The sequence below is a fragment of the Miscanthus floridulus genome, chromosome 3 (assembly GCF_019320115.1).
Source record: "Miscanthus floridulus cultivar M001 chromosome 3, ASM1932011v1, whole genome shotgun sequence".
Classification (NCBI taxonomy): Eukaryota; Viridiplantae; Streptophyta; class Magnoliopsida; order Poales; family Poaceae; genus Miscanthus; species Miscanthus floridulus.
The window spans coordinates 121,199,212-121,223,519 of record NC_089582.1 but is presented as its reverse complement, the minus strand read 5'-3'; the positions used below and the strand labels follow the sequence as shown (position 1 = coordinate 121,223,519).

Here is a 24,308-nt window from a genome sequence, read left to right as displayed (position 1 = left end):
CTTGTAGTCCTCAACAAATCCTCGCATAATCAAATGTGATATGATGATAGTCACATCTGTCCATGCCATACGGTTTTTGCAATCTTTACATGAGCAAATAATTGTATCCTTATTCTCTTTCAATGTCATTGCATGCTTCTTTGTGGCTTCAATAAATTTATCCACCTCTTCATGGAAACCTGCCTTAAACCTTAACGAACCATACATCCAAGAGTTCTTGTACTACATCTTTTACAACAACAACAAAATGAATCAAATTAATAATTACTTGAGAATAATTATATATACTTCAGATATATATGAATATAAATCTAATATAATTACATGAAGCATACAAACACACCATGGTAGAGGAAAATTAATTAATGGCCCATTTATCCATAAATAATTAAAATACATATTTATTGATTACAATAAACAATTTCAAAAACAACAATTAGCAATAATTATACTTTACCCAATATCTTTCATACAAATCCTAGTCCAATTTTATCAAACATAAATTTACAAAAATAAAATTAATAAAAAAACTAAACCCTAGATCTAGATGTACATGCACATGAAACATGCATAAAACTAACTAATTGTTCACTAAAATCAAGAAACATGGATCAAATAAGGGTATGATCTTGTTCCCCTCCCTAATTTACCCTAGTACATTTAAAACTTAGGTCTAATTTGCTTCATAAGTAGCTCAAGCACCATAGAAGAGAGAGAAAAACAAAACTTTAATTACTCATTAACCAACCATTAAAACTTCAAAAAAAAATGTGGAATAGTATTTTCTTACCTTCTACAACCTCCCCACCAAAGGATTTGAGACCAAAACCTTCCTTCCTTAGTAGAGTAATTTTTTGGAGGTGCCCAAGGCCTCCTCACCTTTCTTTTATGGGTTGAAGTGAGTAACCCGAGGAGAAAGAATGTGCTGTAGTTGTGCTATACATGGGTCATTTGTAGGGGCGGCTGGTGATTGAGCCGCCCCTACAAATCGAAGGTATTTTATACGGGGGCATTCGTAGGGGCAGCTCAATCACCAGCCGTCCCTATAAATAGAAATGCCAAGGGCGGCTGGTGAGTGAGCCGCCCCTACAAATCAGACCTATTTGTAGGGGCGACTCGTATCACCAGCCGCTCCTGTTGTTCCATTTGTAGGGGCGACTGACGTCTGGGCTCCCGAACACGCTACTGTAGGGGCGGCTCCATCACCAGCCGCCCCTACAAAAAATTTATCCCATTGCTAAAAATCATTTTTACGTAGTGGTGGCGACTAGTAATGCAGGCGGGGCGGGTTGTGGCCAACCACAAACCCAGAAAGCTTGTCACAAGCAAATTACATGGGTAGCAGAAGTTTTGCAGGCTTTGCAGCGGCACACGTTAACATTAGTCCCACATAGACCCGCAAGGTGCATAACCACGTCCATAATTGCTACTTCCTCTATTTTAAATTATAAGTAGTTTTGACTTTTTTAGTTCAGCCATTTTGCTATATATCTAGATATATTATTATTATATCTAGATATCTAGATGCATATAAAAAGATATAAAAAAAATCAAAGCGAGGGAGTAGCTTTGGTTGTCCCGTGGTACTGGCCGAGCGAAACCTTAATGCCACCGCCGGCCTCATCTCTGTGGAAGTTGGAATCCATCGCCATCTGCATCCCGCGCGCAGAAGCAAGCGCCAGGATCTGCGTGGTGGTCATGCTGCCTCCACCCTCTGCTGCCTATTGCTCTTCCTCCACCGCGGTCGTGCCTCTACAAATTTATAGAAAATATTATTAGCATTTGTAACTACAAATAAATTTATTATGTAATATATTTTATAAGTAATCTATTGATTTTTATTTGGTATCACACATGTTTTACTAATTTTTTATATAGATTTCATGAAACTTGGAATTGTTTGACTCCTTGGAAGTGAGAATTACAACCTTTTTTGGGATGGAGGGAGTACCTTGCATGCAACTTGAGCTCATGCATTCACACCAAGGTACCAAACTTTATTGGAAGTTTGGGACAAGAAAAAAAAGGAGCAGAAGCACAGGCTATGTGGAAATGATAAGCTAAGGAAAAGAATGGCGCATCTCATCAAGAGTTCATGACAATCACCGGTCACAAGCACAAAACCCCATCTAAGGGAGAATGGTTTATAGATTTATGCAAAACCTATTCGAGCAGTATTCAAGCGGGGTAGTTGTTTAAGGATTGCAGCAACTGCTTCTGCACACTTCTGAGCTCCTTTCTTCTCACCCCCTGGGCCCTGGCCCCATGGTCAGATATTATGAGATGACTCCCTTCCAAGTTCAAAGATCCTTAGAACAGGCCTGCATGAGAAACCACAAAGAATGCTTGAACTGTGGGGTTTATTCCGAAGAACTTGGCGCCTTGGGCGCGCCCATGAAGAAGGATTAGCGGCAAAAATGAAGGATACCAAAGAATGGCATGCGGAAGAGAGGAAAACTAGTATTTCTTCACTATCCCAAGACCATGGCCGGGCGGCCCTCGAAGCAGAGACTAATTAAATTAGGTTGGCAAAGAGTCCCCAAAAAGCATATCTCACGGATCATGATGAACGGTAACCCCAACAAAGAAAAAAAAGATCCGGACGGGGCACCTCGACATCAAAAAGCCCATCAAATGAACACGCAAGAGAAGGAGGGCAAACAAGCTTAATGAAGGCGTTTCTGACACACGGGTGATGATCAAGTGTAACGTAGAAGCTCGATCTTATTTGATTGTGTCATGTGAGCTTTACAAAGAGAGGCCTACACAGCTCCATTGGCAGTATGCCCACCTCCGAAAACAACAGATTTGACGATGGGCGAGGAGGTGGACAGAATGCCAAGGAACTCCCAGTAAGCGCCCCTTTGATAAGCACGCATGACGACTATACCACTACTTTCATTGCTCGCTCCGATCGATCATCGATCTACCCACAGACTACAGCTGCTGCTCTCGCTCACCATTATAAGTACGTGCTGCTTACTAGCTAGGCGCGCAATTTATAGAGCCATAGAGTAAGATTGGAGCTAGGGTTGTGGGCGCGCGTGCCTTGCGAGGGCAGCCTCAGCGAGTCGCCAGGGCTCCCTAGCTATAGGACTTGGACTTGCACGTAGGAATTAGGGAAGAGAAACAAGAGTCGGGATATAGCTAGGGGACGAAGCGGAGCTGCGCGCGGAAGCGGAGAGGGCCAGCAGCGGGCGGGGAGAAGGGGCGGGCGGCGCTGCCGGGGAGGAAGAGAGGGAGGGCTTCGGCGGAAGAGCACAGCACAGGAGGAGAAGACCGGTGGGAGATGGGGCGACAGGGAAGAAGACTGAGCTCTGTGGCCCGGCCGTGGGGAGTTGGAAAACCAGAAAAAGAGTCCTGACGGAGTGGGACCCATCACGCCAGCTTGGGTACTGTGGTGTGGGGAGTCCAATCCATGACAGGTTAGGCCACGTTTATGTTGTGTTTAGTTCCCAAAAAGTTTTCCTAAAAGTGCTACAGTAGCCATCATATCGAATCTTGCGATATGTGTATGGAGTATTAAATGTAGACGGAAAAAAAACTAATTGCACAGTTTAGTTGGAAATCGCGAGACGAACGTTTTGAGCCTAATTAGTCCATGATTGAACACTAATTGCCAAATAAAAACGAAAGTGCTACAGTAGCCAAATTCCTAAATTTCACGAACTAAACACAGCCTTAGTTCCAAAAACTTTTCCCAAAAAGTGCTACCGTAGCCATCATATCGAATCTTGCGATACGTGCATGGAGCATTAAATATAGACAAAAAAAAAAACTAATTACACAGTTTGATTGAAAATCACGAGACGAACGTTTTAAGCCTAATTAGTTCATGATTGAACACTAATTGATAAATAAAAATGAAAGTACTACCATAGCCAAATTTTTAAATTTTTTTCCAACTAAACACAGCCTTGGGGAGACGAATCAGCAGCGACAATGATTCAATTCAATGCAGATTTCTGGCGTGCACTGCACGATTCAGATTTCAGCAGGAGGATCCGATTGATGGTGCCTACTGTCGCCTACGACCAGGTAGCTGCAGAGCACAGACGAAGGTGTGGTCGAGGTGAGAGCGCTTGCGGATGGATCGACCCGAATTTATGACCATCATGAATCGATCTGGAGGTGCATATGGTGGGTCTGGGACCGGGTGCATCATGAGTGACGACGGTACATCGGGGGACAAAAGGAAGGAATTTGGAGCAGCAGCAGCCTGCTGGCCCGCCCCGCCGGCCCGCCCACACACTTCGGGCGTAGTGCTTCCGCTTGCGCGCCAGCAGCAGTGTGTTCCTGCCGCTCGGTCACCACACATACTACACACATAGGTGATGTTTGGATCTGTACTAAAATTTAAGAGGTGTATTGAAAGTATGTTGTATATGGTGTTTGATACTAATAAAAAAATAAATTACACAATTTATTAGTACTCCACGAGACGAATTTTTAAGCATAATTAATCCATCATCAACACGTGTTTACTGTAGCACCACATTGTCAAATCATGGACTAATTAGGTTTAAAAGATTCGCCTCGCAAATTAGTTGCAAACTATGTAATTAGTTTCGTAATTAGTCTATATTTAATACTCCATGTATGTGTCCAAACATTCGATGGGACAATGACTAAAATTTAGGAGGGGCAACCAAACACCACCCTACTCTTATCGACACTGTTTCATCAATCGGGTATCCTTCCGACGACCATGATCCAAAATACAAGACCCAATAATCCTTTGAGTAGCGTTACAGGTAAATGGTTCAATATTTATTTTTGGTCTTCTTCAACAACGAGACTCAAAAGACAACCCTTTCTATAAATAGGTCTCTAGGAAAGAGGATACTCAGATTTAAGTTATGTCTCTCCCGACACATAAAATAGGTCTTGCATATACATACTCTGTTAGAAGCTATATGTATTATATTGTAGACCCATTTTAGGTTTGGATTTCGTAATAGATCTTTCGTTAGAGACAGCCTAAGAAGCGGCCATAACGCCGTTCTACTGTCGCGGCCGCAGATGCTTTTCCTTTGCTATAGAGTGACGGAGCACATGCATGGTTTCTTGAGGGCTTCCCCAACGCTCCACGTTGGCGTGCTGCCCCAGCCTCCGATTCCATGTCATATAGTCTGGTGGTCTCAAGAGTGGTCTGGGTATCTGCAGAGGAACTATTAGCTTGACCTGGACAAAGGACAGAAACTATTATCAAAGAATGCACTGGGATAAAAAAAAAGTACTCAGAGACGAGAGAGAGAAGAAAAGCTAAAAAGCAACTGTCTATTCTGTGACATGCGCGTCCTTTTTTACCGCAAGATGGTAACGAGGTCCACGGTCATCTTCTGCATTATGTTGACGCGGCTGCTTACGTGGCATGGACGTGGAATGAGCTCGGTGTCGAAATCCGCAGCGTTTAGCTATGGAAATTGACAAATTTTAATCTTTACCATGACTTGGATATTGAAAAATGTGGCTAACTCTAGATTTTTTATAGTGACTTGTTATTTGATCACTTAAAACAGTCTAGAAATACTTAAGATAAAAAATAATCTAGGGTTTATATTCATGAACTAGCCTAAAAATGCTTCTAAGTGTTAGATCAATAGTTAACTCCTTTTTTCACGATGCTGTTTTGACCAGGGTAAAACTATAGTTTCTTTTTAGATATGAAGTTTGATCTTTAATAGAAATTGTAGTTTGAGTTGAGTACAATAAACTATGCTTTTGGACCTAAACCTAAATCAGTCTTTAACATGGCCGAATTATGACGCTGTTTTAGCCCCTCTAAATCTTTATAATTCTCTTATCGCGGTAGTGAATTGACATGTTTGCGATATTTTATCTTCCAAATTTGTATAGCAATTCAATTTGATACCATACTATGAGTTTGAATACTCTCTGAGGAGATGACAAAAAAAAAAACAAGTCTCGTCAAGTTTGACTTAGTCACGGTAAAAAAAACAGACTTAGCCACGGTCATAAATTCTAGACTTAGCCATATTTTCACGTGCTTACAGGTCATGACGTGCTTACAGGTGAGGCATGCCTACACATGCACGTACAATTCGTTACATGCACTGATGCATATCCGGTTAGCAATGCAATAGACACATAGAGCCGAGCCCTGTATTGCCCCACCGTACTGTAGGAGCCGAGCTTTGTATTGTGTCGCCCGAACGTGCTGTAGTTCCATTTGGTCAGACAATTTTTTTTATCTTAAATATTTCTTGATTATTTTAAGTGATCAAACAACAAGTCACTGTAAAAACTCTAGTGTTAGCCACATCAATCAATATCTAAGTCATGGTAAAAATTAAAATTTGTCCATTTCCATAGCTCGACGCCAAGAGCAATTGGCGCCGTAACAAATCAGCTTTAGCCGGCTTATTAGCCAACTTTAATACCAGTCGAACAGGCCCGAGAAAAAGAGCAGGCATGGGCGGGCATACGTGGAGCTTACTTTAGTCTGAGGCTAACACGGATGTCTGCCTCCGTTGCGCGTGCCCTCTGCTAATCTGGCAACGGATCACTGCAAAGCTCTTTTGCTAGGGCCATGTTTAGTTGCTCCAAATTTCAGAATTTAGCACTATGCAAAAAGAAGATTCCCTGTCATATTAAACTTACGGTATATGCATGGAGTACTATATGTTGACGAAATCAAAAACTAATTGCACAGTTTGGTTGTACTTTACGAGACAAACGTTTTGAGCCTAATTAGTCAATGATTGGACAATTATTACCAAATAAAAACAAAATGCTACTGTAGGTACAGTAGCGCAGCAAATTCGACGGCGCCGATTCGGTGGCCGAACTAAACGCGCCCTAGGAGTATACGGACACGGCTACACCCCAAGACTGCGTGCCGTACTGCCGTGACCTCACAAAGGCAACTGCAGCAATGAAAGCCATCATGGGAAAGCGGTCCTCATCTGCCATCAGCTCTCCTCGGCAGCAACAAAAAGATCATTTCCCTCAAAGCGAAATCAGGGTACCCCGTACCCCTCCGTCACCTGACCATCATTTCCAAGCCAAGGGCCGAACGGAGGCGATGCACTAATCATGGGCGGATGCATGCCGATGCCGAGCGGAGGATGGAGGAGCGAGCACCGAGCGGTTGCCGTTGCCGTTGCCGATTGCCCTGCCGTCTGCCGAGGCCGCTGTTCTGCATCTGCATGCCCAGTACAGTACTGGCACGTACCGCACCGGCCACTGCCAACGGTCCCAAGTGCATGATTGCGGCTGCCCGTCGTCTACGGTCTGCGTACCGCATTCATTCAAGCCTGTGCTGCTTCCTTCCTGCCTGCTTTGACCGGATCGGAGTACATGATGCGGCCGTATCAGGTTTTAGTGCATCAAGTGATGGCCATGAACTGTTTCATATTTATTTTGGGTCGGGTCAGATGCATGTCAGTTCCTCCGATACTAAAATGCACAGTCCCGGCTGGAGGATCATTACGGCTTTGCTGGCATGAACACCCACGGAGCTCAACAGCTTAATAAAAGCGTGGTGATGATCATACGTTCATGGCCTAGTCACGTTTTTTTTATAAAACACATATATTATATTAGTGGAGCAGCCAGATTACACATAAACCCTCAGCAGAGGATCGAGATACATTGAGGAGTATGCAGACACACGTTTGCCTCCACGTGTCTTGACAATCGCAGCATCAAGGGACATGTAGTCCAAACCCGGAAAGAGGGCAGATTCACCGACATCGTCGTGCCCGGCAAATTCACCGACATCATCATCCTGCAAGTACTGTTCGCCAACTCTGCAAGTCGCCGGTGGGGGTTACCAGAGGCGTCACACACGCATGGAACCAGGATGGAAGGACCTCACTAAGCGAAAGTTTATAGTGGTTGAAGTTGCCATCGTTGATGAACTTGTTCGACAAACCGAAGATAAAGCTGGAGCGGTCAAAGGATGATAGATCGACATCCTCAGAGCAGGTGGATGGCTCGTTTGAGGAGAGGCATTGAAGGGGCCGCATATACGACCCGACGAAGTTTGACTCCGCTTGAACTGGTGGAGGGGAAGATGTTAGATTCAGTCGATCTCCATGGGTAGGTGCTGAAGGTGGCATCGTGGCTGCCATGCCCGTAGCATAAACGGCAAGATCCCAACCGGAATTGCCCAAGATGGCTACGGGAACAACCGGCATGACGCTGCCCGTGGTGAAGACCGGTCACCAACCGAAGAGGACTGGATCTGGGACGAGACGCAACAGAAACTTTATTTTATTGAAGCTCTCACATTCGCCGCAACCAGGGACGAAGACGCAACTGAAGAGGAACACCACGACGATAGCGTCGCAGACCGAAAGGCTCCAGGATAGGGAGAAGAAGACGCTCATCTGAACCATTCTCAAACACCACTACTACTACTCTAAGAACTGGGTTGAGGGGGGCCGGTCCACCTCCCCACGGCACCGACGCGAGCGCCGGCTGAAGAAGGGAAGGGGGCAGGAGCTCTACTTCCATCCTGTTCGTTTGATCGTATCAGCTATGCTTATCAGTCATGATACAGTGTTTTTCTCTCACAACAAAATATCATCAGCCGGCTTATAAGCTTAAAAAAACGATCAAGCGAACAGGGTAGAAGTAGGCCCCGCGGCTTGCCTCATTTATGACCTACTCATGTCATCCTATGCCTTGGAACCATGATGCCATAATTTTTTTTTCGACCTAGCACAACAGTTTTTTTTTTAAATACTCCATAAGTTATAAGTTCTTTTAGCGTTGTTAAGCCAAACTTGTCTATAATTGTTCAAAATTATAAAAAATTCACAAGCATATGAAGACATTCAAATTTGGTTTATCATCATCCATGGCCTCCAGTGATTTCAGTCATTGAACTGATACGGGTTAGAATCTTGTTTTCATCGGCACCGTTAGGCTCTGTTGCATTTGAAATATTTGAACGCATCATACTAATGAATCTAGAGAAGTATAAGATGGATTATTCCTCATCGTTCAATGCATATATTTATCTACCCACTGTTTTCATAGTTTGTTCCTTGACATCGTCCAAGTGCCGTGTAATCACGTTGCCATCTACAAAAGTTTTTATTTGTGTCCACGCGTGTAGCTTCATTGATCAGGTATATGCAGTCAAGGTATCTCTGCAGTCAGGTTGCCATCTACAAAAGTATCAACATTTAAATATTTTGAATAGTAAATAAACATATCGTATGATTAATATAATGATATCTATTTCATATTATAAATAGTAGTATCTCTTTTGTATATATTTGGTTGACAAACGTGATGTGTACTAGGCTCCAATCAATCGCCCGCTAATCAAGTAATATCAGTGGCCCACCTGATCCCTGCCCAACAAGCTAGTATCAGGCTATCAAGCATAAGCGTTTCAGAATTTTCGATTCACCCATGGATTGGTCCGCCATCATCTACGCCACTGTCCTTCTGCTTGTTTTGCTGCCGCGGAGTGCTTCCGACGACCGGCTAGTCCTGGGCAAGCCGCTCGTTCCCGGCACCACCATCGTCTCAGACGGCGGCGTCTTCGCGCTGGGTTTCTTCTCCCTCGCCGATTCCACTCCTGCCAATCTGTACCTTGGCATATGGTACAACGACATCCCCAGGCTCACCGCCGTGTGGGTCGCCAACAGAGGAAACCCGGCCACAAGCGGCACCTCCTCCGCACCACCAGCGCTGACCCTGACCAATTCCTCCAACCTCATCCTGTCCGACGCCAGCGGTCGAGTTCTCTGGACGACCAACGTCACCGGTGTCTCGGGTTCAGCAGCCACCGCGGTGCTTCTCAACACCGGCAACCTCGTCATCCGATCTCCGAACGGAACCACCGCATGGCAGAGCTTCGAGCACCCGGGCGACACGTTCCTTCCCGGCATGAAGATCCGGGTCAGGTACAGGTCTCGAGACGGCGAGCGCCTGGTTTCTTGGCAAGGCGCTGACGACCCCTCGCCGGGGAGCTTCACCTTCGGCATGGACCCGGGCACGCCCATGCGCGCAGGCCTTCATCTCATCTGGAACGGGACGAGTCCGGTGGCGCGCACCGTCCCGTGGACGGGCTACGCGACCATCAGTGGCCAGTTCCAGGTGAACTCCAGCTCCAGCGTCGTCATGGTTTCCCTGGCGGTCGTCAGAACCGAGGAAGAGATGTATTTAGCCTACAGCCTCCCCGACGGCAGCGCGCACACCAGGTTCGTGTTGACTTATTCCGGCGAATACCAGCTCCAGAGCTGGGGATCGTCGGACTGGGCTGTCGTCGGCAAGTGGCCGGCCAACGAGTGCGACTTGTACGGCCAGTGTGGCCCGTACGGTTACTGCGATGGCACGGTGACAGCCCCGACGACTCCGACGTGCAAGTGCCTCGATGGTTTCGAGCCGGCGAGCCTGGAGGAGTAGAGCAGAGGCAGGTTTTCCCAGGGGCTACGTTGCACCGATACGGGATACTGATACGCCGATACCGATACGGCGATACGGTGATACGGCATTTTCCAAAAACAAGGATACGCCGATACGGCAAGTATATAAATATATCAAAAAAATCAGAATACACCTACTGAGAACATTTTTCATCTAGCAGAACAATCAACAAATAAAAATGGCAAAACATAGACATTGCTAGTTCCATGAAGCATCTAAGATACTTGATTTTAAGGTTCTTACAGCACAATAATTAATATTGGTTTTAACATTTTTACAGCAGAATAATAAATATTAGGATACAAGGGAGTAGGGACACAAGCCAAATTTAAGGCTAAGGTTGCTACTGCATCTCAGTGCCAGATATGTCTTCTTCATCTTCAAATAATATCCGTTCAAATTCTGGCTCATCCAGTGAGAGATTAGCATGTTCAAGAATGCCAGCACCATGAAAGGTCTCATGATTGTCTGCCCCAACATCCCACATCTGAGTTGGCCCATTCATATAATCATCAGATTTCCTTGACAGCAGACGCATGTTGCTATGGACAAACACTAAATCCTCAGCACGTGGAGGAGTAAGCCTATTCCTGGTTACGCTATCAATGAATCCATATGTACTCCAGTTCCTTTCACATGAAGAAGAAGATGCCGACTGCCCAAGTAACTTCAGTGCTAATGATTTCAATTCTAGGGTCCTTTGACCATGGAGGCCCCACCATTGTTTTGGTTCGAAAAAAGCTCGATCTTCAATTGACTCACGATCCGCAAAGCAACCTCCAAATAGAGAAAAATCAGCAAATTGCCGTTTGATTGTCCTAAGATCCTCTGGATTGGGAAACATTTTTCTAAAGCACTTGTTCCTCATGTCAGAGACCTCAATATCTTCATGGGGGGCTACACGGTTAGGACCTTCAGAAAGCCACTGTTGAGAATAGTACCTGCATAAAAGAAGGGCATGAATCAGTCCCAAAAGTGATAAAACATGAACCAAGTGACAGTAGCAAATTGACAATTGACAACAAAAATCACCTAGGGTTGAGAGAATGAGCCAAACAATGGAGAGGAGTATTGCTTTTAAGCCAACGATCATACAAAATGGCATAAATAGTGTCATAAAAGGTAGATTCTTCATCAGGTTGCTTTCTCTCATGGCGATAAATGCGATCTTTCACTTTCTCAATCATGCTGTCCCACATCTCATAAATCAGATGGAGACATGGCTTATCTGTGTCTGCTGCCCTTAGCATTGAATAAATAGGCTCAGTGAAATCAACAATGTATTTAACATTGTCCCACCAAAAATCATCAAGCAACTTATCTTTTACAGATCTTGCTTTGTCTACATCATCTTCCCTATATGTTGACCACTTGTCACCAACAACCATTAACACAAGAGACTCTTTGAGAACAAGGAACCTCTTCAACATAATAATATGTGATGCAAATCTTGTATCGGCAATAGCAAGAAATTTGAGTTTACTAAACTCATTAAACATTGATAGGCGCATACCATGGTTCATGATGTAGTTCTTGATCATGAACGCAGCCTCCACAGTATCCTTAATCCACATGAGCCCAGCATTTTCAGCATCATTGTCCTTTGCATCACAAATATTCTTCAGTGCCAAATTCAAAGTGTGGACAACACATGGAGTCCAAAAGATGTGGTCATACTTCTATTCAATTATCAGACCGGCACCCTTGCAGTTTGCTGCATTATCTGTAATCACTTGGACCACATTCTTTGGTCCAACATTTTCAATCACAGAGATCAACTTCTCAGCAATGTATTCCTTTCTCTTAATCTCTCCTTCAGTGTTAACAACTCCCAAAAACATAGGGCCATCTTCAGATACGGCTAAAAAGTTGATGAGTGGGCGCCGCTGAGGATCAGTCCACCCATCAGCTGTAATAGTAATCCCTTTTGTAGGCCATGTAGTCTTGAATGGTTCCAACAGCCTCTCAACATTGACTCTCTCCTGCTGGAGAAGAGTAGTCCTCAACTTATTGTACCCAGGAGGTACATATCCACCCAAATCAGTGTTTGCAAGATACATTATTAAAGCTCGAAAATTTGGGTTTCTTGCTAAATTGAATGGAACACCTGCAGATTACAAAGACAAGGAAAAACATAGCAATCAGAAAAATGTTTTGAATCAAATTGATACTAAGATTCTTTCAATGAATCAAGTTCCATACCTCCTATATAGAACATTCTTCCAACGAGAGCATCAACAATTTGGCGACGTTCACGGAAAAAGCTTTCGTCAATCCCTGATTGCCTCTTTCTTCTCTTTGACTGGGCATTTGTACCTCCAGAAGGGGGTAATCCTGTACTCCCTATCTGTATTGGCAGGGGAACACTCTTCGGTTTGCTGTTGGAGATCGCTGCCTCAGCATCAGCCACTTCCTTGCGAAGTTGCTGAAGAATTGGTACTGTCACCTGTTTGCAAATGTGCACACCTTGGTTTGGTATCTTCAACAAATGTGCTCTGATTCTAGTATAGCTACCAGATATTTGTTTGCCGCAAAATTTGCAGTCTAATACTACATTTCCTCCATCAGGGCCATTGTTCTCGATCTTATTAACATGCCTCCAGAGAGGATATTTAGGATCACAGATCTCATTCACTTCAGGAACACTATCGCCATCACTTGCTACATTGACACTACTAGGTTCAGAGACATGCAACGGAGAACTTCCACTACCACTTGCCATCCCTAAACAACAACAATAAAAGAAATCTAGAGTTTCAAAGTTGGAATGCAGATTAAGAACTGATCGGAGATCTAGAAGTTGTATGGATCGCTGACCTGAGGCAGCAACCGGCAGGAGCAGGCGGCGTCGACGTCGGCGTCGGCGGCAGGAGCGGGCAGGAGCGGGCGGCGTTGGCGGCGTCGGGCAGGAGCGGGCGGCGTCGGCGTCGGCGGCAGGAGCGGGCGGCGTCGGCGGCGGTGGCAGGAGCGGGCAGCCCATCGTTCCTGGCTCGATGCAATGGTGGTGATGCTGTGAATGTGTAACTAGCAGGCTTTGAGGGCTGTCTAAATGGGTCGTATCGGCGACGTATCGGGATTTAATTTATTTATTTTTATTGATGTATTTCCCGATACTTCACCGATACCGTATCGGCGGCGTATCGGCGTATCGACGTATCCGATACGTATCGCGATACCGGTACGGTAGTTCAGGGAAGTATCGGTGTAACGTAGCCCAGGGGTGCCGGCGGAAGGAGGCCCTGCGGTGTGGCCACGGTGGTTTCGTGGCCTTGCCGGGGATAAAACCGCCAGACAAGTTCGTGCTCGTTGAGAACCGGACCTCCGAGGAATGCGCCATGGACTGCGCCAACAACTGCTCCTGCGTGGCGTACGCCTATGCCAACTTGAGCAGCAGAGGCACGATGGGCGGGATGAGGTGCTTGGTGTGGTCCGGGGAGTTGATTGACACAGAGAGGGTGGGTGATACTGCTGGCAATGGCACGCTGTACATCCGGACTGCAGGCTTCGATGCTGGTGTGCTATTCATCTCATCTCATCTCATATGTCTATAATTCTATATATAGATAAACTTAATTTGATCCTTGCATTGGTTATCTGTGCTACATTATTCATGCATAGAATTTTCACTGCAATGGCTTTGCACAGTAACAACGCCTTGGTACCTTCCGCGTAGCCCAGGAACACCATTGGTGTGCTCCTGTTCTTCAGCTTGGTGAGGACCGGCTTCGTCTTCCTGACGTGGCCGATGTAGCCGAATGTCCGGAGGAAGGACACACTCGGCTTGCGTCCATACCAAGCTTCGAACGGCGTCTTGCCCTTCAGGGCCTTAGTGGGCGCGCGGTTGAGGATGAACACCGCCGTGGTCACCGCCTCACCCCAGAACCTTACCCCCTTGGCCTTCATCATGGATCGAGCCATGCCAACCACCGTCTAGTTCCGCCGCTCCACCACGCCATTCTGCTGTGATGAGTACGGCGCGGTGTGGTGTCGCACCACACCCTGATCCGCACAGTACGCAGCGAACTCCACTGAAGTGAATTCACCGCCGCGATCAGTCCTCGGCATGCGCAGCTTCTTGCCGCTCTCGGCCTCCGCGCGCATCTTGAACTTCTTGATCGCCGCCGCCGCTTCATCAATGCTTGTCAGGAGTTGCCGCCACATGTAACGACTGTAATCATTCACATGCAGGAGGAAGTACCGCCGACCACTGTTTGTGGCTGGTGTGATTGGCCCACAGAGATCGCCATGGACGAGCTCAAGAGCGTCCGCCGCGCGATACTTGGCCACCTTTGGGAACGGCAGCCTCCTCTGCTTCCCGGCCAGGCAGCTGTCACACAACTCGCCTCTGTGCTCGATGTGGGGCAGCTCTCGGACCATCTTCTCCAGCCGACCAAGCGTGTCGAAGCTGAGATGTTCAAACCGGGCATGCCACAGCCACGGCTCCTCGGTGTGCCTTGCCGCCAGACACACCGGCTGCTCTACCTTCAGATCGAGCAGGTACAACCGGTTCTGAGACCTCTTCACCTTGGCAAGAAGTCGCTGCTCCCGATCCCTGATCCTAAGGACTCCGTCCTTAATTAGTACCTCGCTACCGCGCTCATCCAGCTGGCCAATGCTGATGATGCTTGAACGCAGCTGCGGGATGTAATATACATCCGTTAGCGCGCGGTGCTCGCCGTTCTAGCACCTGAACATGATGGTGCCGTGCCCTCGGATTGCCACCCTTGAGCCGTCACCGAACTTCACCGTACCGGTCACATCGTCGTCGAGCTCGGAGAAGGCTGCCTTGGAGCCCGTCATGTGGTTGCTGGCGCCAGAGTCCATATACCACCGCTGCTCCTGCTCGCCACCCACACATCCGAGGTGGACTTGGACGCGCGGTTCGTCGAGGTTGACAGCCTTCAGGACCTTCCTAGGCCCTTCCACCGCCATTACCTCTGCCTTCTCTTCGGCTTCAACGTCATGCAGTGCATAGAACGTCGCCATCAGGATAATGGCCTCATCATCATCATCAGCTTGCGCCAGATGAGCCTTAGCCTTCTTCTCCTGCTTACGATTTGGGAACTCCCGTGCCTAATTACCCATCTTTCCACAGTGCCGGCAGGCGTTGGGGTCGACCTGCTTCTTTTTCTCCGAATAAGCCTTGCCGCGGTGCTTGCCATTGCCACCGCGGCTGGAGGAGGATACCTCGGAGTTCCTTTGAGCAGCCCACTCCTCTGTCAGCAGCAGTTTGCCACTGTCCTTCGTTGCTGTCGCATGCTCCAGGCGCTCGTCCACCACCCGTAGACGGCCTGTCACATCCTCAATGGTGATGGTGGACAAGTCCAGCATCGTCTCTATGGAGAAAGCGATCTGGATGTACTTTGCCGGCACGGAGTGGAGGTACTTGGAGACCACCTCCTCTTCGTTGATGGTGACGCCATGGCTCTTCAGCTTGCTGATGAGCATCTGCAGGCGGAGGGAGAAGTCCTCCACCGATTCACCATCCTTGAACTTAAGGTTGGCGTACTCCTGCTTCAGAAGCTGGGCCATCGCCTTCTTTGCGCGGTCGGAACCGACGCGCATCGCCGCAATGGCCTCCCACGTCTCCTTAGCAGAGCTTTTTGTCCCCAACGGCTCCTTGTACTCCGCTGGTACAGCAGCGAGGATAGCCTCTAACGCTGACATGTCGTCTTCTTCATTTTCGGTGCCCTTGTCAATAGCATTCCAGAGCTGTCGGGCTCTGAGCTTGACCTTCATGGTCACCGACCACTCTCCATAGTTGGTGCGAGTCAACGTCGGCCAACTGGTGCCGCTGACCTCCCGCACCGTGCGCACAATGACCTCCTGTCGTGGCTGGGCAGCCACAGCAGTGCCACTGCTGTCGCCCAATTCTAAACCGTCCATCATCGCCAGCGGTTAGTCCGGCGACGACGCTTGTACGGCTCCGATACCACTTGTTGGCCCACAGGATCACCGGCTCAGGTGAGTCGACCACTCAATAGTCTTGTCGACCACGACAAACGTTGTCCGACCACACACTATGGCTAGAGGTAGAAGAAGAAAGGGAGGACAGAGCATACACACACAGCAAAGACACCAGCGTTGGCCGGAGCTCTGTATAGGAGATGGCAAAACTAAACTATCTCTTTTACTGAGTTGCAGTGACAATATATATACAACTATATACATCTAGTCCTAGTATAGCTGCTATGCTGCTACAGTAACTAGATGTGACAGCAGGGCTGACTTTGGCGCATGCCCCTACTGTGGCTACAGTACTGCTGTTGCTGATACCCATGAGACGCTATACCTCCGTGTTGCAGGCATGTTGTCAGGTACCATTTCATATCACAAGAAATTCTTACCCAAGCTGGGCATCCCTATGAGTGGCTCCCCACTTGTGGCATGCCCGTTTTATAGTTTCCCCATCATTTTATCACTTATACCCGTACCATCTAGAATGCAAAATATGCAGATAACAAAACACCATTAGCTGTGTCTGTAGTCCTCTGGAACTTGATCTTTCATCTATCTGGTATGCAAAATAGGCACCGAGATCAGGACAACATGTTGTAGGATCAGGATGGTTGCAACTAATTTCAGAATCTGCTCACATCCTAGAGTCATAAGCCGATCATAATGTATGGCTACATGCTTGTTAGAGCCGATATATATGTATCAGGAATAGATTCTGAACTGAGATTTACAGTTTTTTTCGTTCATTCCCAGTGATCTTAATTTCTTGTACATCTAGTTAAGATGCCATCATAATTCCTATCAACTTAATGATAAAGGTATTATACTATTGTGTATTGTATGATCTTAGCACTTGTTCAGCTGTTTGAAGACTGAACTATGTAAGCGTATGATATTGACTTAGCACTATATGAATAAATTTTGCACTGCTTTGCAGGTAAAAGGACAAAAACAAACACAATAAAAATTATACTACCAACTTTAGCAGGAGTTATTGTTCTCACTTCCATTTTGCTTATATGGGTCTGCAAGTTTAGAGGTATGTTTTCCATTCTGTATACTGATCTCAGTTACTTAAGAACAAATACTAAACAACTTTTGGAAGCAGGAAGGGAAAGAAATTTGGAAAATCACAAGACACTAATCCATGGAGGTTTTACTTCAGATGAACTTGGAGAAGAAAAAACTACCAATGATTTTGAACTTCCATTTCTGAAATTCCAAGATATTCTAGTCGCAACAAACAACTTCTCCAATACGTTTATGATTGGACAAGGAGGTTTCGGCAAAGTTTATAAGGTACTTTACGATGGAAGTTCCTACCTTTGCTTTTCCATGGCTGATTATCTAATTAATTAATCTGCACTACATATACTAATCTTGCTTTTCTATGATAACTACAAAGGGGACATTAGAAGGTGGTCAAGAGGTTGCTATCAAAAGACTTAGTAGGGACTCGAATCAAGGAATTCAGGAGTTCAGAAATGAAGTTGTTCTAATTGCCAAGCTACAGCATAGAAACTTGGTTAGGCTTCTTGGTTGCTGCATTGAGGGAGATGAAAGCTGTTGATTTATGAGTACCTGCCTAATAAAAGCTTGGATGCTATCATTTTCAGTATGTTCTACTAAAATTTACCACGAGTTCAATAGGTGGTTGACTTATGATATAATTACATTTTTCATAATTCTATAATTGTTCATTGTAGATTGTGCAAGAAATGCACCATTAGATTGGCCAACAAGGTTCAAGATAATCAAAGGAGTTGCAAGGGGACTTTTATACCTCCACCATGATTCAAGATTGACAATAATTCATAGGGACCTCAAAGCTAGTAATGTGTTACTAGATGCAGAGATGAGACCCAAGATAGCCGACTTTGGCATGGCAAGGATCTTTGGTGATAATCAAGAAAATGCTAATACCAAGCGAGTTGTTGGGACATAGTGAGTGGTACTTTAATCCCAATACTTAAATTAACCTATGATTAAAGCCAATTCATTCTCATAACTTTCGCAAATGAAATGGTCTTAACAGTGGCTATATGGCTCCTGAGTATGCAATGGGAGGCATTTTCTCTGTGAAGTCCGGTGTCTATAGCTTCGGTGTTCTACTTTTGGAGATTGTGAGCGGTATAAAGATAAGCTCTGTTGACCGCATCCCAGATTACCCCAACCTTATAGTCTATGTAAGCAAATATGATTACCTTTTAATCTCCTCATACTAAAAGGTTTTAAATGTACAGTGTTACGCAATCTAAAAGAATGGTGTGATTGTTTCAGGCATGGAACCTTTGGAATGAAGGAAAAGCAAAAGATCTGGTAGACAAACGTATTGTGGACAACTGCTTACCAGATGAAGCTTCACTTTGCATCCACATGGGGCTTTTGTGTGTGCAGGAAAATCCGGATGATAGGCCATTGACATCTTCTGTTGTGTTCAACTTGGAGAATGGGTGCACAGCACTACCAACGCCAAATCACCCAGCATATTTTTCATGGAGAAATAGTGATATGGAGAAAGTGAGAGAAGGCATTATGAACTCTAAGAACACTATGACTCTTACAGTGATAGAGGGGAGATAGAGTGACTTCACATTTTTAGTCACAAAGTATTTGCCTGGGTTAATTGTAAACAGATATTGCTTGCTTTAGCAGTAATCTGGAAGTTAAACAGTGTACTGCTGCCTTTTCTCTACTAGTATGGCGCACATGTTTTCTTTGGGAAACCAAATGCAGCCTGAATGGAATAATCTAAACGGACATGTCAAGCTCAACATCCAACTGAGGTCTGAGATGATACAGAAAGCATATAGATATAGGGTTTTTGAAACAGAACCTTCTCCAACTCCAAGTATGGGAGCAGGGGATGCGATTGTTGCTTGCGCTCCTGCTGGCCTCCTGCTAGTGAGCTCTGAGCTCTGACACAGTCACCATCAATTGTCTGCAGCAGCAATGGCGCAACCCACTATCGCCTGCCGGCATTCGCGAATACGCCTAGCTCCGGACCTCATTTAATTTTGCACCACCTCAGCCTGGCTAGCCAGTAACCACCCATCCAATTAGAACATTTTAGTAGGCATGTAAATATAATGTATAGTGCACAAGTGTAGGAAGTTAAAAACGTAAAATACTTGTTAAAAATAACAAAAGTTTGACCAGGCACTTGAGACTGGTCTAATGCATTCCTGCCAACCTTCATATTCGCATTTTAAATGGATGAACTGTGCCCGGTGCCCCTAATTAATTAGCACCAAGGTAACAATCCTATTCTTTTAAAGAAAACATAACGCCTAGCTAGGCAATTATTAACAACCCCATCGATGTGTACATCACAACTACCAACTTGTACATGTTTTAACTTCGACTGAATGTTTTGAACACATTGTAGTCTATAAGAAACCTGGTCCTTTTTGCATTGTTCCGTGCACATCAAGCGTGTAGGACCTTATATATATATACCCCTACTGTATATACTCACAAGTAATAATCAGCTAACTAGTAACAAGTAGCCGGCTAGCCGCTTGCGTGCATACCTTCTCTGCCACTTTTGAAGCATAATCATACACCGGTAAACTCACTCGGAGAGTCAGAGAGACAGTGTGACACACAGCAGAGGTTCGATGGCATTCATGAGTTCCATTTCGATCTGCACTGTGGCTCTCCTCCTCTTGCCGGTCTTGCGCACTTCGGATGACCGTCTTGTCCCTGGCAAGCTGCTGTTGCCCGGCAGCACTGTCATATCTGATGGTGGTGAGTTCGCCTTTGGCTTCTTCGCCCCGTCCAATTCCACTCCGGAGAAGCTCTACCTTGGCATATGGTACAACAACATCTCCCAGTTCACCGTGGTGTGGGTTGCAAACCGGGCAACACCGGCCATCCTCCTCAGCTCATTCGCCTGTTCTGACCAACAATTCTAACCTTGTCTTGTCCGATGTCAACGACCGTGTTCTCTGGACAACCAACACCACAACTGCTGGAAGCTCATCGCCAGCACCAGGATCAATGGTAGTGCTTATGAACACAGGCAATCTCATCCTACGGTCACCCAGCAGCATGATGTTATGGCAAAGCTCTGACCACCCAATTGACACGCTACTCCCTGGCATGAAGATGTGGAGGAGCCACAAGATGGATGAAGGCACCCGGCTTGTATCTTGGAAGAACCCCGAGGACCCCTCGCCGGGTACCTTCTCTTACAGTATGGAGACAGAGGCTCTTACAGTATGGAGACAAGGCTCTATTCGGCTGCTCGTAAAGCCGCTTGTGTTGATTTGTACGGCTGATTTGTTGGGAGAGAAAAATACTATACCATAGCTTATAAGCCGGCTTATAATGGCAGCCGAACACTCCCTCCGTTCATGCAGGTCTCCATCTGGAACAGTTCACTTCCAGAATGGCGCAGTCCCGTGTGGACGGGGTTCACGGTCTCAAGCCAGTACTACTACTTACAGCCAAACACCACCAGCGTTGGGGTATACGTGACTTATGTTGATACCGCCGATGAGGCGTACATGGTCTTCTCGGTTTCCGATGGTGCACCACCCGTCCTGTCAGTAATGAGTTACTCTGGGAGGATAGAAACACGTATATGGAACAAAGATTCATTGGAGTGGTCAACGCTTGTAGCGTCGTCGGACTACGAGCAGTGTAGCAGGTACGGTTACTGTGGCCCTTCTAGCTACTGCGACCGCGGAGATGCTACCCCAGCTTGCAAGTGCCTTGAACCGCCCTGTTCATTTGGGCTTGTTTGGCTGATAAGCCATGGCTAAAAGTACTGTTGGCTAATTTGGTGTGAGAGAAAAATACTGTTCGTTGGCTGATAAGCCATGGCTTATAAGTCAAACACGACCAAGCGAACAGGCCGGTGCTTGGTGTGGTCTGGGGAGTTGATTGACACAGAGAGGGTGGGTGATACTGCTGGCAATGACACGCTGTACATCCGGACTGCAGGCTTCGATGCTGGTGTGCTATTCATCTCATCTCATCTCATCTCATCTGTCTATAATTCTATATATAGATAAACTTAATTTGATCCTTGCATTGGTTATCTGTGCTACATTATTCATGCATAGAATTTTCACTGCAATGGCTTTGCACAGCAACAAGGCCAAAGAACAGCGCTGTAAAGATTGTGCTTCCTGCAGTTTTGTTAAGTGGCATTCTGATACTCACAGTCACAGGCACTTCCCTTGCATGGTTCAAGTTCAAAGGTATTGACTCTACTTCTCTACGCTTAGATATTGTATTGTACTCACCAGAGGGGTCAGGGGAATTGGTTTTTGCTCTACTATTCTACATTATTACCGTCACATAAGAAAAAAAGAAACATTCATGACATTTTGGAAGCAGGTAAAAAACAAAAAGAGGGAAAGAACAAGACGTTGTTAGTCCTTGGAAACCTGAATACTTCAGAGTACTCTGGAGAAAGAAATCCTACTGAAGGCTTTGTATTTCCAGCTGTAAGCTTCCAAGATATCACAGCTGTGACAAATAACTTTGACAGATCATTTATCATTGGACAAGGAGGTTTTGGCAAAGTTTACAAGGTACTTATCTATTTTGTTAATTTTCACCCTGCAAAATTGTAATCGCACTAACACTAAATTAATGTCTTAATTCATTTTTCACTTCAATTTTACAAGGCGACGCTAGATGTTCGAGAAGTTGCCATCAAAAGGCTCAGCAAGGATTCCGCACAAGGGATAGCGGAATTCAGAAATGAAGTTGTTTTAGTTGCCAAATTGCAGCACAAAAATTTGGTTAGCTTTATCAGTTGCTGCATCGAGGGAGACGAAAAGCTTCTGGTGTTTGAGTACATGCCTAACAAAAGCTTAGATGCTCTGCTTTTCAGTATGATCTAACAGTAGCACATTACAGCTTCAGGGTTCAACATAACCGATTGGTCACTACTTATGGGATATAGTTGCCTTTATTTGTAGGCAGTACAAGGAAGTTAGAGTTAGATTGACCAACACGGTTCAACATAATCACAGGAGTTGCTAAAGGGCTTACCTCCATCAAGATTCAAGGCTAAGGATAATTCACAGAGATCTCAAAGCAAGCAATGTTTTGCTGGACGAAAAGATGAGACCCAAGATAGCAGACTTTGGTATGGCAAGGATGTTTGGCGACAACCAACATGACCCAAACACGAAGAGAGTCGTTGGAACACAGTGAGTAGTTTTTTTTCTAAAATTATCACCACTTTAACCTAATTCACAGAAAAATACCTACTCCATTATTCTTCGTGGTAAAAATACTTGCAGCGGCTACATGGCTCCTTAATATGCAATGAGAGGCATATTTTCTGTCAAGTCTGATGTGTATAGCTTTGGTGTGTTGATGTTGGAAATCGTAAGTGGTGTGAAGATAAGCTCAACTGATCACACAATAGACTTCGAAAACCTTATAGTATATGTGAGTATAAGCTTTTCTGAATTTTGTAAGAACTTTATAATAAAGTTCCACAACCTCAATTATTGTGTTGGTTTATATCCAGGCATGGAATCTATGGAAGAAAGGGCAGGCAAAGGATTTGATAGACTCAAGTATAATGCAGAGCTGCGTACCTGCTGAAGCTTTGCTTTGCATCCACATAGGCCTTCTATGTGTGCAGGATAACCCCAACGAGAGGCCACTTATGTCATCTGTGGTGTTCATCTTGGAGAATGGAAATAGCACACTCGCCATTCCAAATAAACCTGCATATTTTGCACATACTTATAATAACAAAGTAAAACAGGTAAGAGGCACTACTCAGAACTCAAAGAACAGTGTAACTCTTTCAACTTTAGAGGGAAGGTAGGCCGTTTTCTCCACATATATGACAATCATTTGATAAAGAACTGGGGTTATGTAAATCTGCATTGCTAATGCGATCAAATTTGGCGTACTAGCTAATGTTACATTGGGCCTGATTTGAACACTGTGCAAGTTTGCAGAAGACTCTTACGTGCTAATGCAAGCCACCAGCAATCAGGCCCTACGCGTTTCTCAAATCTCAATCTTCTCTGTGACAAATGACGTAGCCCTGATTATTTTTGTCAGGGTCAATCACTAAGCAAAGCACTCTGACATCATTGCTTGTACGACCAAGTCTCACTGCAACCATTCCTAATCGATCGAGAATATAATTTGGCCGGACATTTATCCGCACCCATGTTCACATGATCATCTAGCTTCGCCTTGTAAACTGAAGCGGCTATATGTCCGGTGAGCTCTAAAATTTTATAGTTCAATATATTCATTTGAAATCATTTGTACGCTTAAATATTTAATATAAGATTCGCTAAAGTTAATATAAAAGGATAATATCATTCACTTGGTCATAAGTGATTGTGCAAGAGTGGTAGGAGAGGCCCGTGTGAGGGAAGAAGTTCTGAGTTTGAATACCAGGAACCGCACATGTGAGACTTGCGACCACGACGGATTTCTTTCGAAATTAAAAAGGCATCTACAAATTGATTTCTAGTAGCGGTCAGAAACGTGGTCTACTTCTAAAAAATCATTTTAAAGAAGTGGTTGCATACCCAACCCTATAAACCTTTGATTTCTAGAGATCCTTGAGTAGAGGCGGTTTGCTGCAAACCTAATCTGACTACTTCTAAATACTTTGTATAGTAGTGCTACAAGTCAACCGCTGTAATTACTGTAGCTTGTACGGTGCGACAACCGACAACATGGAGTCTCCCTAGCAGATTTTGAGCCTACCAGCTTGGAAGACTGGAAGTCTGGAACAATGCCAGATTCTCATAGGGATGCTGGCGAAAAGAGATGTTAAGACAAGCTAGCAACCTTCATCATGGACGGGCTCGTGAAATGAAGAAGAAAGTTTCAACATTCTAGAAGAAAGGATGAAGATTAAAGAAGTGAAGAAAATGATGTTGTAATATATACACTTTCATTGCAATATATACATTATTGTAATATTTGTTTTA

General features: G+C 45.2%; 3 pseudogenes; 2 read left to right on the top strand and 1 right to left on the bottom strand.

The window, feature by feature from the left end:
• Nucleotides 1–9,331: 9,331 nt before the first annotated feature.
• On the top strand, nt 9,332–19,698 carry LOC136542230 (G-type lectin S-receptor-like serine/threonine-protein kinase At1g61440; annotated as a pseudogene).
• Nucleotides 10,757–13,135, bottom strand: LOC136542913 (uncharacterized; annotated as a pseudogene).
• Nucleotides 19,699–19,991: 293 nt separating the features above from the next.
• On the top strand, nt 19,992–23,176 carry LOC136544302 (G-type lectin S-receptor-like serine/threonine-protein kinase B120; annotated as a pseudogene).
• The last annotated feature ends 1,132 nt before the right edge of the window (nt 23,177–24,308 follow it).